Below are 16,062 nucleotides of genomic sequence, written 5' to 3'. Positions count from 1 at the left end.
CCACAAAATCTACTTCTTGTGGGACATGGAACAAAATCAGTTATATTGACATTGATGATGCCCAAATCATCCCTAAACATATATGACTGATTATTTGTAAGTGGACTACGAAGTCAAATTGGCTTTGGTTCACATGTTTTTTCCTATCAAGTTGTGGGTTAATTCAAACATTTTATTTGTTTTCTATTGCTGCCACAGCAAATTGCCACAAACTCAGTGACTTTAAACAATAAAAAAAAAATATTGTCCTATATTTTGTTGGTTATAAATATGCCCCAAGTCTCACTGGGCTACAGCTGAGACATTGGTAGGGTTGTATTCTTTTCTAGAAGCTATAAGGGAGAATGTGCATCTTGGTCTTTTTCAGCTTCTTAGAAGCCACCTTTATTCCTTGGTTCATGATGACATTCCTTCATCTTTAAAACCAGTAATGCTAAAAGAGAGTCCTTTACACTCTGTCTTCTCTCTGGTTCTCTGCAGCTGGGGAAGATATTCATCTTTGTGGACATTCCTGGCAGCCTGGAGAAAAGACATGTCAAGTCATATTCGTGGAAGTTAAGAAATCTAGTTTATTGTTGGGATTCTAAAGGATTTAACTTGGTGTTTAAACCTGATAGAAATACATTTTGGTATGGGGTGAGATGGTTTTTTCTAGGTTAGAACTTATCATAAAAGAAGAACTAGTCAATCCTGGTCAGGTGAACCTAGAAAAAAATTCTTCATTAGTGATGTCCACTGCTCAGGATTATAAACCATGCCTGGCCAATGCTGTGAAGCAGAGAAGAGAAACCATGTCTAACAGGGCTGCAACAGCCACTCTAAGCATAACTCTGTGTACTGCAGCAGAAGGGGAAAGCACATATTCCTGTGTGCATGTGTAATGTTCCTTTGGGGCTCCTAGAAAGGTTTGTTTGAAGTTGGAGGGGGAGATACTTTGTATATGGACTGGAGCTCCTTCTCAGAAAAATGCAATTGATTGGGGTAACTTGATTTACAATATTTCATGGAGTGTGCAACTCAGTCCATTGTCCTGACAGAGAATTAAGTTAGGTACTTTCAAATGTAGTTTTATCATAATGATCAGGGTCAGATTTAGCATGGATTATTCTATACATTAAATATGCTAGGGAAATCCTGCTGTAAAGACTAGGGTCATTGTTCAGTGAGTGATGAGGAGATTGGTCCCCAAATTTATTTTCATCCTATAAGTCATGAAATTCAATTGATGCTACCATGGAGAAAGAGGCTCCACAATGGAGAGATATTTTGAGTCACAGTAATGGCAGAACATAGTGTCCCTTAGTTTCTGCATGCAAGAGAAATGACAAAACTGGCAAAAGTTAGAGCTATTAGAGCTGATTTCAGTAGAAGTCCAGGGACTATATAAGCTATGGACTGGAAGAAAATATTTGCAAAATATGTGCAGGATAATACTAGTATCCAAAATATACAACAAACACTTAAAATACAACAGTAAAAAAAACGAAGAATTCAAGTAAAAAAATGGACATTTCACATATTCAACCAGAATTTAGAACTTTGAAAAAAAATAATTTAGAATCTCATATTGGTCTTTCTCTATTCACTATACCATATACAGGGCTGTGTTTGATTCCTCTTTGTGCAATGTCTATCACATTATTTTATTCAGAGTAGAAACAGAACAGGAACTTTTAAATCTAAAGTATTTGCTAGATTTTTGTTTGAAATTAAAAAAAACCATAATATTTATTATACTTTAGAAACATACACACATGGGTACCAAGAACTTTGAATTTTCCAAGTCCTGAGGTAATCACTATTCTCAGTAAGCAGAAGAGGGCACTGAAGAACATTTACATATTAGTAATTACAGGAGCCAAGAGCAAATACACAAGATAAACAGGGAAAGAGTTTACTTAAGTGAAGGAGAAATTAGAAAGTCTTACTATATTTCACATCATTCCTGGTTCTTTTATTCAATAATAAAGTCCCTTTTAAATTTCCTTGGAATATAATTTTTAATAAAATATGTAAGCTCTTATAATTTTTATTTAATCTATGGAATATTATTTTGTTAGAAAATGTAATGGGTTGACATGTTATTATACACTAATTTTATTAAGTTCACCCATCACAATGTAAATTATGCGATTATTTTGTTAGAAAAATATCATATTCTATGTCCTTTTTTTTTTTCTTTCAGTGATATAAATAAACTTAACGATAACTTCACCAGTTTTGAGAATTCTAACTTAACACAAATCCTGGTGTCTTCAACATGAATAATCATTTACAATTATCAAATGAGTAAATCAATTAATTAAGGACATTAATAAGCCACTGTCATTGTCAGGGTCTATTCTGAATTTGATTACAATCTTAGCTAATACAATTTTGGAAGGAAGGCCATGATGCCTTTTATAGATGCTCAGCTCTGATGAATTTATTTGTTTGATGAGGAGAATGTGACATACAAATAAATAAGTCTCCTTCTATGCTTTAATGGTGATATCCACTTGTTCTATTTATTATTTGTAGTACACTTTGAGTTTAGTTTAGGTCAGGATAGTCCTCTAGTCCATGACTAATTACTGCTTAATTTGTAGTGCTGGAAAACAATTTCCCACTTATAACACAAAACTATTTACTCCCTGGGGAGTACTGACTATCATTGAAATGAAACACTGCTAAGGCAATTACCATTTTAAAGAACCAAATCCCTTTTAAAGAATTTCAGTTATATTTGGAACAGAACATAACAGGTTTTTAAAAATTATGTACACTTGACATTGATCCACAGTCTCCAAAAAATTAGTTGATCAATAAATTAGGTAATTACTTATTTATACTTAGTGATATTGGTTCTTCTGCTTCTAGGAAACCATGACTTTTTTTTAGCTTTTGAAAATTGTAGTTGACTTACAATATTATATTAGTTTCAGGTGTACAGTATAGTGATTTGACATTTATATACATAATGAACTGATCAGCAGTCCAATTTAAGTCTAATTACTGTCACCATATAAAGTTATTACAATATTACTATGTTCCCTATCCTGTATCTTACATCCCTTGATTTCTTTATTTTAATACTGAAAGTTAGTATCTCTTGACTCCCTTTACTTATTCTATCCATCCCCCATAACCCTTGCTCTCTGGCAACCACCAGTTTGTTCTCTGTATTTATGACTCTATTTCCTTTTTGTTCATTCATTTGTTTTGTTTTTTTGAGATTCCACATATAAATGAAATCGTACAGTCTGGTTTATTTCACTTAGCTTAAAACCTTATAGTTCCATCCATTTTGTTGCAAAGGGCAAGATTTCATTCTTTTTTATGGCTAAATGATATTCCAGTGTATATATTTACCTCATTATCTTTACCCTTTTGTTTTCTGATGGACATTTAGCTTATTTCCAAATCTTGGCTATTGGAACTAATGCTGCAATGAACATAGAGGTGCATATATCATTTCAAATTAGTGTTTTTGTTTTCTTCAGATAAATACCCAGAAGCTGGAATGCTGGATTGTATGGTACTTTATCTTTAATTTTTTGAGGAAACTTTATACTGTTTTTCGTAATGGCTACACCAAATTACCATCCCACAAGGAGTGCACAAGGACTCACTTTTCCCTGTATTCTTGACAACATTTATTTCTTGTCTTTCTGATATTAGTCATTCTGACAAGTGTGTGGTAATAACTCAGTGTGCTTTTACTTTTCATTTCCCTGATGATTAATGATGTTGAGAATCTTGTCATGTATCTGTTGGCATTTCTGTATGCACCTGTTGGCATTTCTCTGGAAAAATGTCTATTCAGTTGCTCTGCCCATTTTCTAATTAGATTGCTTGTTTTTTTGTCTGAGTTGTACAAGTTCTTTATATATTTTGGATATATTAATCACTTAACAGATATGTCATTTGCATATATATTCTCTCATTCAGTAGGCTGCCTTTTTGTTTTGTTGATGGCTTTCTTCACTGTGCAAAAGGTTTTTAGTTTCATTAGTGCCATCTGTTTATTTTTGCTTTTGTTGCCCTTGCCTGAGGAGACAGATCCAAAAAACAAAACAACAACAACAAACATATTGCTAAGCTGATACTCAAGAGTTTACTGCCTATCTTTTCTATCAAGAGTTTTATGGTTTCAAGTCTTACATTTAGGTCTTTAATTCATTTTGAGTTAATTTTGTATATGATGTAAGTGGTACAATTTTATACTTTTCTATGTACCTTTCTAGTTTTCCTAATACTATTTATAAAAGAAACTGTATTTTTCCTATTGTATATTCTTGCTTCCTTTGTTGTAGGTTAATTGACCATAAAAGTGTGGCTATAATTATATCTGGGAACTTCATTCTGTTCAGTTGATCTACATCAGTTTTCATGCTAGTACCATACTGTTTTGATTTTTGTGGCTTTATAGTATAGTTTGAAATCTGGGAGCGTGCCCAGCTTTGTTCTTTTTTAAGATGGCTTTGGCTATTCAGGTTCTTTTGTGGTTTTATACAAATTTTAAGATTGTTCTAGTTCTGTGAAAAATGCCATTGGTATTTTGATAGGGATTGCATTGAATCTGCAGATGGGTAGTATGGTCATCTTAACAATATTAATTCTTTCAGTGCATGAGCATGATATATATTTTCATTTATTTGTGTCATCTTCAGTTTCTTTCCTCAATGCCATGGTTTCCAGAATGCAGGTCTTTCATCTCTTTGGTGAAATTTATTCCTGGGTATTTTATTCTTTTGATACAATTGTAAATGGGATGGTTTTCTTAATTTCTCTTCCTGGTAGTTTATTATCAATGCATAGAAATGCAGCAGATCTGTATATTTATTTTGTATCCTGAAACTTTACTGAATTAATTAATTTTAATAGTTTTTTGGTGGGGTCTTTAGGTTTTCTATATATAATACCATATGATATGGATATAGTGAGTTTTACTTCTTTTCATCAATGTGAGTGCATTTTATTTCTTTTTCTTGTCTGATTACTATGGCTAAGATTTCCGGTACTTCATTGAAAAAAAAGTTGTGAGTTTGGACATTCTTGTCTTGTTCTTGATGTTAGAGGAAAAGCTTTCAGCTTTTCACAGTTGAGTATGATGTTAGCTGAGAGTTTGTCATATATGGCCTTTCTTGTGTTGTGGCACTTCCTCTATACTCGCTTTGTTGAAAGTTTTTATCATGAATGGATGTTGAATCTTGCCAAATGTCTTTATGCACCAAATGATATGATTGCATATTTTTATCCTTTATTTTGTTAATGTGGTGTATTGCATTGATTGATTTACATATATTGCACTATTCTTGCATTCCCAGAATAAATCCCATTTGATCATGATGTATGATCCTTCTAATGCATTGATGAATTCAGTTTGCTAATATTTTGTTGAGGATTTTTGTGTCTATATTTATCAAGGATATTGGCCAGAAATTTTCTTTTAATGTTCTTTTTGGAGTGTCTTTGCCTGATTTTGGTGTCAGGGTAGTATTGTCCTTGCAGAGTGAATTTGGAAGCATTCCTTCCCCTGTAATGTTTAAAATAGTGTGAGAAGGATAGGTATTAAGTCATCTTTAAATCTTTGATATAATTTATATGTGAAGCCATCTGGTCCTGGGCTTTTGTTTGCTGGGAGGTTTTTCTTATTATAATTCAATTTCATTACTACTAATTGGTATGTTCAGATGTTTTATTTCTTCCTGATTCATTCTTGGAAGCTTGTCTGTTTCTAGGAAATTATCCATTCCATTTAGGTTATCCAATTTGTTGGCACCTAATTGTTTGTAGTAGTCTCTTATAGTGCTTTGTATTTCTGTGGTAACAGTTGTAACTTTTCCTCTTTCATTCCTGATTTTATTTATTTAGGTGACCTCTGTTCCTCTCTTTTATGAGTCTGGCTAAAGCTTTATTAATGTGACCCTTTCTCAAAGAACCAGCTCTTAGTTTCACTGACTTTTTAAAACTTTTTTTAGTTTCTACTTAATTTATTTCTGCTTAAACCTTTATTATTTCTTTCATTACAATAAATTTTGATTTTGTTTGTTCTTTTTCTAGTTCCTATAGGTGTGAGGTTAGATGGTTTATTTAAGAGTTTTCTAATTTTGTTTTGTTTCTTTTGAGGCAAGCCTCTAATGCTCTAAACTTCCTTCTTAAAACTACTTTTGTTGTATCCCACAGATTTTGGAATATTGTGTTTTACCATTTTTGTTTGTCTTAAGTTTTTTTTTTATTTCCTCTTTGATATCTTCATCGACCAATTGATTGTTTAGTAGCATACTGTTTAGCCTTTACATGTTTGTTTTTTTCTATTTTTCTTATTGTAATTGATTTCTATTTTCATACCATTGTAGTGGAAAAGATGCTTAATAGGATTTCAAGCTTCTTAAATTTACTAAGACTTGTTTTGTAGCCTAACGTGATTTATCTTTAAGAATGTTTCATGTACACTTCAAAAATTGTATATTCTGATGTTTTCAGATGTAATGTTCTCTATATACCTATTAAGGCCATCTGGTCTAATACATCATTTAAGGCCACTGTTTCCATATAAATTTTTTGTCTGGATGATCCATCCATTGATGTAAGTGGGGTGTTAAAATCCCCTGCTAATATTGTACTACTATCATTTTATCTCTTTATATCTGTAAATATTTGCTTTATATATTTAGGTACTCCCATGTTAGATGCATAGATATTTATCATTGTTACATACTCTTGTTGGATTGATCCCTTTATCATTATAGAATTTCATTTTTTCTCTCTTATTAAAGAGACTTTGTTCTGTGGTGACTTTTAATTCTTTTGTCTCTGCTTTCTCCTCAGGAAGTTAAGGTTGAATCTCAGGCAAATTAGAATTAAGATCATGAAAAAAGAAATACAAATGAGATAAATGCACTAATATATTCCAAACCTGTGCATTACAGTCCCCCCAAATTGGAACATTGATTCAAAGAGTTAAGCAAGAGTAATCAAAATGTAGAAAATAAAATCTAGTTTAGTTTAGAAAGCAGAAAGACAAGCTGATGGAAAGGTTCATGGTAGAGAAATAGCTCAGTCTGGGCCCAGTGTTTCCTGGTTGTGACAGTCCAATGAACAAGGCCGCATCATACAGTATAGGAGATTAATTAAAAGGAAGTACAGAGAAAATGCAGTGGAAGATATTAAACAGTAGTGATTTAAAATCTGAACTAAGAATTCAAGCCTGAAGAGAATGATGGAAAAAAAGGGGGGTGGGAGGGGAAAGTACAGTGATGAGCATTTCAAAACAATAGAACTTGGGAAGTCCAAGGTAGATGAGTATCCCAGGGAATATCATTTAAGAAATCCATTAAGCAAGAATGTGCATTTCTCTAAAAGACAAAGCCTTTGTTTGAATGGTAATTTCAATGAAGGAGAAATACTTACCAAGTTATTGAGTGGGAGGCTGGGTAACTTGGCATTGTTTTTAGCAGTTGTCTGAGAAGCAGTTGATACAATTTTCACAGCAGATTTTGCTCCAAGTAAAATTCCACCATCATCTTGCTACTAAATAAGCTCTAATCAGTTCCTGATGAGGATTCTTTTTGTAACAACTATATTGAGTTGTGAGTCACATACCATATAATTTAACAGTTTTTTGTATATTCAGAGTTGAGCAACCATCATGACAATGAGTTTTAAACTATTTTAGAAAAATTTATAACATTACCTCTTAAAGAAATCCCACACCCATTAGCAGCCCTTGGCATTTCCCACCAAATCTCTCAACCACAGACAACCACTAATTTCCTTTCTGTCTGTATAGATTTGCTATTCTGGGCATTTCATATAAGTAAAATCATACAATATTTGGTCTTTTGAGACTGGCTTTTTTCACTTAGCATTATGTTGCATTATGTTTGCAAAACTTATGTTAATTTTTATTATAGCATGAGTATATATTTGATTCCTATTTATTGATATATATTTCATATTTTGAAGAACTACCAGACTATTTTACAAAATGAGTTCATTTGCCATCTTCAGTCTATGGACATCTCAGTTTCTCCACAACCTCACCAGCATTTTCATTGTCTGTCTTTTTCATTATAACCATTTCATAGTAGATACGCAATTATATATCATTGTGGTTTTGATTTCCATTTCCCTGAGAGCTCTTGATTTTTAGCATATTGTGTGTGCTTACTGGTGACTTCTATGTCTTCTTTGGAGAAAGGTCTGTTCAGATACTTTGTCCGATTCAGATCCATTTTTTAATGGGTTTTTTTTGCCCTTTTATAATTGAGTGTACTATATATTCTAGATTAACTTCCTTTTCAGATAACTAATTTAACAATTTTTTTTCAGGTTTGTAAGCAGATTTTACACCTTCTTCAAAGGGTTTATTGAAGTGTATTTTTTTTTAATAGATAAAATTTAGCTTAAATTTTTCTTGTTGCTATTTATGCTTTTTTAGACCTAAGAAACTTTGCCAATCCGTGTCCAGGAAGATTTACTTCTATATTTTATTCTACGAATATTATAAATTAGCTGTTATACTTAGGTGTTGATCCATTTTAAATTAATTTGTGTGTATAGTGTAAGAAAGTGGTCTAACTTCGTTAAATTTACATATGGATATTCAATGATCCCAGCACAATACATTAAAAATACCATTCTTACCATAAAGGGGATTAAGAGTACATTTATCATGATGAACACTAAATAATGTATAGAATTATTCAATCATTATATTGTATACCTGTAACTAGTATAACACTGTATGCTATTTATACTTCAATGAAAAATACCATTTTTTTTCCCCTGAATTGTCTGGAATCATCGTTGAAAGTAAGTTGACTATAATGGGACTCTCAATTCTATTCCATTGACTTATATGGAATCTGTATATCTTTATGGGGTTATGTGTTATGCCAGTACCACAAAGTTTTATTTATAGTAGCTTTGTAACATACTTTAAGTTTTCAAGTTTCTTTTTGTTCTCATTCCAGTTTTGTCAGTGTCTCTTCCATTTCCACATGAATTTTAGGATAAACTTGTCAATTTTTCTGCAAAAATTAGTTGAAGATTGAGGGAGATTACTTTGAAACAGTAGAGCAATTTTTGGACTATTGGCATTTTAACAGTATTGTCTTACAATCCATAAACATGTGATATTCTCCCATTTATTTATGTGTATTCTAATTTCTTGAAAAATATTTTGTAGTTGTCAGTGTATATATTTGTACTTAATAATTTATTCTTTTGTTGCTATTGCAAATAAAATTGTTTTATTTATTTTATTTTTGGATTATTCACCATTAATGTGTAGAAATAAAATTGCTTTTGTGTGTACGACCTTGTATTTTTTTTTAAGATTTTATTTATTTATTTGACAGAGAGAGACGCAGTGTGAGAGGGAACACAAGCAGGGGGAGTGGGAGAGGGAGAAGCAGGCTTCCCGCGGAGCAGGGAGAAGGGAGCCCAATGCAGGGCTCCATCCCAGGACCCTGGGATCATGACCTGAGCCAAAGGCAGATGCTTAACGACTGAGCCACCCGGGCGCCCCCTGACCTTGTATTTTATCGTGTGGCTTCCTTGGAATTTTTTATGTACAAGATCATGTCTCCTGCAAACAGGTAGTTTTACCACTTCTTTTACAATCTTGATGTCTTTCAATTTATTTTCTTGCCTGATTTCCCTGAATAGAAACTCTATGCTGACTATAAGTAGCAAGAGTGGACATCCTGTATTTCTCCTGATGGTAGGGAGGATAGTCAACCTTTTATCATTAAATATGTTATTAACTGTGGAGTTTTTGTGATGTTATTTATCACATTCTGGAAGCTTCTTCTATTCTTAGTTTTGGGGTATGTGTGTGTGTGTGTGTGTGTGTTTTAATCATGAAGGGGTGTCTAGTTTTATCCAGTGAATTTTCTGTGTCTGTGGAGATGATTGATTTTTCACCAGATGAAATCTACTATTGACCCTGTCTAGGGAACTTTTCATCTCAACACTAGAATTACCAATTAGTTCTTTTTTTCTAATTTCTATCTCTGTATTTGATAAAATATCATCATCATCATATTTTACTGTGTTTTGTGAAACATGGTTTCTTTTCATTAGATTTTTTTTTTCTTTTTTACATATCAATAATGGCTAACTAGTAGCTTTTGTTCAGTATGACATCTGGGTCCTCTCATAATTTTTGTTGCCTTCTCCCCTTACTTGTGTATTGCTCACACTTTTTTGCTTATATATATGTCTCATCATTTCTTTTCCAACCTGGACATTTTATAGAGATATTATAGTAACTCTGGCAACTAACTCCTCCTTTCTTCCAGTTCTGGTGTTGCTGTTGTTTGCTCCTATATTTGTTTAGTGTCTTGGCTGCATTCACTAGCAAAATCTATTTCTCCTGCTTTGTGAGGCCCCAAATCCACTCCTCAGAAAGCTCACCTTTGAGCCTGCAGTCATCCTGGGAGAAAAGTGGTTATAACCCGGCTTTCTTTGAGCATCTCTTTCTCTCTTTTAAGCCTGCTGACTCTGTTGGTAACAAACCCAGCAGTTAGGCTCCACTTACTGCTGGATGATTGCTCTATTTGTTTTTCAACAATCTTCTATTTCCTTGGAATTATTTGAGAATGCCGAACTGGTCTGTGTTTTAGCTTGTTGCTCTCTTGGAGCTACCAGTCTCCTCTTACTTGCTCAGTACAAAATCTCCACTGTGTTCAAGAGTACCCTTAGATTGAATTGGCACACATTATACAATAAATAAAGTGAGTTCTTTGGAGGAGAGCTTAGGAGCTTTGCCTTATGGTCTGTCTCTCACCTTGTCCAAAGCTCTGAGACAATTCTCCAGAGCTGAAAATGGATACAGTTGTTCTCTTCTTTCAGAGTGATGTCCGATTTTAGAAGCAAGATACTGAGGTACTGTTATGGACTAAATGTTCGTGGTTCCCCCAAATTCATATGTTGAAATTCCAATCTCCAATGGGATGGTAGTAGGAGGTGGGGCCTGTGGGGTGTGCTTACACCATGATGATGCAGTCCACATGAATGGGATTATTGTTCTTATAAAAGAGACCCTGCAGAACTCTCTAGCTCCTTCTACCATGTGAGAATACAGCAAGAAGTAGGCAGTCTGTAACCGAGGAAGAGGCCTTCTGCAGAACCTGAGCATTCTAGTATCCTGATTTTGGACTTCCAGCCCCTAGAACTGTGAGACATATGTTTGCTGTTTATAAGCCACCCAGTCTGTGGTATTTTGTTATAGTAGCCTGAATGCTCTAAGACAGGTGGGGTAGCCCCTGGTATTCTCAGCTTGCCTTTCCAGGCACGGAACCACACTCTGTGAATGAGCTAAGGCAAGGACAACTGGAATTCCAGTGTTTCTTGCTTTTGGAACCGCATGTAGGGCCTTTGCTCTGCATAAGGGGCTTCATGGAGAAATGGAGACCCTAAACTCTCAGCCACTTTTGCTTGAACTTTAGTCTCTGCAGTGTGTAGTTGGAAATGATGATATATGCTGGCTGGCTGCCTGTCCTGTGGAGATACTATTGCCCTTAATTGGGAGCTGGGCAGAGCAGGCATCCTACCTTCTTAGCCATAAATACCTGGAATGGGACTCTTTTTCACCGAGCCAGGATTGGTGGGGCAGATTATGGCTCCAATGCTTCAGACTTCTTGATCTTCATGAAAATATGTAAATATTCCTGAATTAATGTTTCCCCAGATACTTCACATAATTTTCAAAAATACTTTTTACCAGTTATGGTTATTTCATTAAGGAAGATGTCTGTAGAGCATCCCAGAAGCACATCTCCTCCCCAGTGATGACTTTTGTAGCTTTAGAATATACTTGATATAAATCATTCTAATTCATTATGTAATTATTTTATCATTGTGGGAAATTATATATAATATTTTCAAATTTTCAAAGCCTTTTTTAGCAGATATTAACTCTTAACAAGTAATCTTCTGTGGGAAACATGACAGTAATATGGTGTACAGTAATTATATGGAACTACTTTTCAAACTTATAAACAAAAATGATGCTCTAAGTAAAATCATTACTATAAAAATATTTATCAGACACTTAAATTTGTACAGGCTAAGAGATGTAAACAAAAACTTAAACACACAATATAAAATACTTTCTTTTTCAAAAAATTAAAATCCTTACCTAATAAATTTGTTTGTGCCTAATATTTGAAAATAATATGAACAATGTGACTGATGAAAAGTGAAGGCCATATTTGAAAATAATATGAACAATGAGATTGATGAAAAGTGAAGGCCATACAAGTGTTGGAAATGTTAGATTACCCCATGGAATTTGAAATTTTTCACAATATGTCCTCTCTCTTTCTTTCCTGCAAGCATGGAAAAATTCAATTTCAGTATTAAATGATAAAAGTAATTGCCTATCTTGATATTCATTTCACTAAGAAATTTTGACAGTTAGTATAAACAAAAGCATAGACATAAAACTTTTGATCACATCAAAGTTATTGTTACAGAGGAAGACTAGAAGTCTGCTAATTTCTCCTGTCAAAGAAATGACTCAAGTTGTTAAAATTTTTTTAAAATGGTATCATTTAGATAGATATCTATGACATAACAGCGTGTTATAAAAACATTTTGGAGGATATTTTTTAAGCAAATCCATGGTACCAAATAGTGTTTGGTGTTAGTGAACAAAAGTAAGAACAGATGATATTTTAGTGCATTAAGTGAAATAAAATAAATGACAGATATTTATTTCAGTTGCTATGTGAACTTTGTGACTGGATGTTAATAAATATGTCACCTGATCCAGCATGAATGCTTGTGTCATTCATCACCAACTCTCTGTATACAAAGGCAAATCTGAGGCAGAATATTTGGTGTCTCATCACCCGGAAGGTAAATAAAAAGTATCAAAAAGAGAAAAAAATCTAGGATTCTATCTCTATTCTATTTTGATTCTAGTTTATTTCTCTCATTGTTATTTTGGGAGATTCATCGGTATTTATGAATGTATCCAAAGTTCATTCATTATCTTTACTGGTTAAGTAACCCTTGCTTAAAATACACCACAGTACATATTTATTTATTTTTACTGTTGGTGAGTTGTTTTCAGTTTTGTGTTATTATGAGTATAGTGATGTTATAAATCCTCTTATGTATATTTTCATGGGATATGTATATATTTCTTTTGTGTAAAAGTCAAGAGTCAAATTCCTTTATCAGAAGTATATATATATGTGTGTGCAGCTTTAGTAGACACAGTCAAGTGTTTTACAGAATAATTATACCATTGTACCAATTTACAATTCCACAAATAGAGTATGTATTCCAAATAGTTGATATTCTTGCCAACACTGGTTATTTCCCGTATTTTTAAATAATATAGTTTTTAAAAGTTTAACTGTTCTGGTGGATATTTAGTTGTTTTATATAAATGTTTAATTTTAATTTCTTTTATGACTAATGAGCACATTTTCATGTTTATGAACAATTTAGGTGAACTACCTTTTACAGAAATCTGTCCATTGTTGTTGGGCTTTATTTCTTTTACTTACTGATTTATATATTTTGGAAATTAGTCCCTTTGCAGATTTCACTCGATCTCAGTGTCTTGGGATAGAGCCCAGCTTTGGGCTCTGCACTGAACAGGGAGTCTGCTTGAGGATCCCTCTCTCTCTGTCTCTGCCCCCCCCACTCACGTTCTTTTTCTCTCTCTAAAATAAATAAATGTTAAAGAAAATAAAAAAAATAAATGTAGTCTTATTTATCAATATCTCATGTTTAGCACTTTTTAATTATAGTTTAAAAATAATTGTTTATATAATTATCATAAACATATTTTCCCACATTTTAATCTAAAAACCTTATTGGTTTTTAATATTTAAATCACAATCTCTCTTAAATTGATTTTTGTGCATATTGTGAGTTAGGAATAAGATTTATTTTTCCACGTGAATATGCTATTGACCTAACACAGTTTATCGGAAAGACTATTCATTACCCATTGCATTTCAATGTCACAGTATCAAATATAAGGAAGTGATTAATGTAAGACTATTTCTAGACTATCTCCCAGGATCTATTTATCTGTCATTGTGCCGACACTCATTGTATTGATTAGTATAGCTTTAGGGTGAGTCTCAACATCAGGTAGTTTAATTCCTGTAGACAATTCTCACAGATTGTTCTGGGTTTTTGCTCTTTATATTTTCATAAAACTTATAGTAGTAGCCTGTCAATTTTGACACAAACTTTCCTGTGATATGATTGGGATTGCTCAAAGGCAATAAAAATGCATAGTTAAGAGCTGAAAGTAGTCTAAATAAGAAAGCGATTATAGGGGTGATAACTTTATAAAAGATACTTGTTTTATGAGTTTTCCTTTATATCATAGCATAGTCTTTGCATAATTAATGAGAAGAGAAAGAACATCATGAAATAGAGAAGACCAGGGGCGTGGGGGTGGCTCAGTCATTAAGTGTCTCCTTTCAGCTCAGGTCATGATCCCAGGGTCCTGGAATCGAGCCCCACATTGAGCCCCACATTGGGCTCCCTGCTCAGTGGGGATCCTGCTTTTCCCTCTGCTTGTTCTCTTTTCCTCTGTCAAATGATAAATAAAATCTTTAAAAAAAATAGAGAAGACCAGCAATGATCTTGAGAAATAGTTTTACATCAGCCGTAAAAATGGTCTGGAGACCTTAGATTGATATTAAGGAGGCTTGATTGAAAGAGATGGTTCATTGGTGCATCATCGAAAGAGAAGATACTATCAGTAAGGGCTGGTTGGAGGGTCCTAGTGGCCGAGGGTGGCAGCAGCAGAATGAACAATATTGCAATAAGCTTAGGGAAAATGTGATATGGACCAGATTATACTTTGAAAAACTTTTAAAAATCTGATTTTTATCACACCTTTTGCACAGAGGTCTAAAAAAGAACTGTATTTATTCTTTATTTTTATTGGTGTTAGATAATCTGTTATCTATAACATTAAGTATAATATCATTTATGTACTCTGTAGTCACACTATTTCCAAAAGTGAGCAATGAATGTAACTTAAATATTGCTTTTTAATGAAAATTAGTAAGAACCAGAATAAAATTTATATTGCTATTGCTACCCTTCCTCCTTTCTGCAGTCTCATGCCATTTTTAAATTTGGTATGTGTTAAATGTCTTAATATATATGAAGTCTCCATATCATCTTTGTTTCAATAATTGAGCAGACCATACAACAGTATGGGGGTAGGTAGGGCAATGTGGTTTGGGGAAGGTAACAGAGGGAGGGGAAAGGAATGAAAATGATTTTTTGTTTGTTTGTTTGTTTTTAAAGATTTTATTTATAGACACAGGGCTCAGTTCCAAGACCCTGAGATAATGACCTCAGCCAAAGCCATACATTTAACCAACTGAGTCACGCAGGCGCCCCAAAATGAAAAGGTTTTGTGTTAGAGGAGAGAGCATTTGGTACAGAGCATCACCCATGCGGAGGGTCCATGAGAACAGAGCAGCCTAAGGGCATCAGTGATGGAAAAAAAAAAAAAAAAAAAGACTAGAGAGAAAAGTAAAGAGAAAATGAGAGAGAAATAATCTACTTAAAAATTTCCTGGGGCTGGATTCTTAGATTTCTGCCATACTTGAAGGAGGATAGAAGAGAGGAGGAAATACAGGCGACTCTTTCACATACTCTCTGAATTTCACAGATGGACAAAATTACTCCAGATATCTAATCCTGGGAGAGGAATTCAGTGAAATTCCATGAATTTAATTTTCAAGAAAACTATTTTCAACTTAACAATATGAAATTAAAGCAGAAATAAAGTAACCTCTTCCACTGAAAGATCACTGACCTCCAGAAGAGAAACAGATTTGTAATATAATTGTAGCTTTTGCATTTTGTAAAACATTTGAATGTCCAAACATTTTATGGTCACAGTAGTCCTTTGAGTTTTTGTGAATGAAAACCCTGTTATTCTTAAATTGTAAATAAAGTTACTGAATATCAAATTAAGGAGTTTTGTAGGAATATATAGCTAACATGTAGCAGGCCATAGTTTAGAACTTGCATTTCTAACTCCAGAATTTACTTTCTAGTTCCTCAGATTAC

The sequence above is a fragment of the Eumetopias jubatus genome, unplaced genomic scaffold, assembly GCF_037043125.1.
Source record: "Eumetopias jubatus isolate StellerSeaLion01/CBP00866 unplaced genomic scaffold, mEumJub1_p1.0 scaffold_1, whole genome shotgun sequence".
NCBI lineage: Eukaryota > Metazoa > Chordata > Mammalia > Carnivora > Otariidae > Eumetopias > Eumetopias jubatus.
This window is presented reverse-complemented; position numbering follows the sequence as displayed.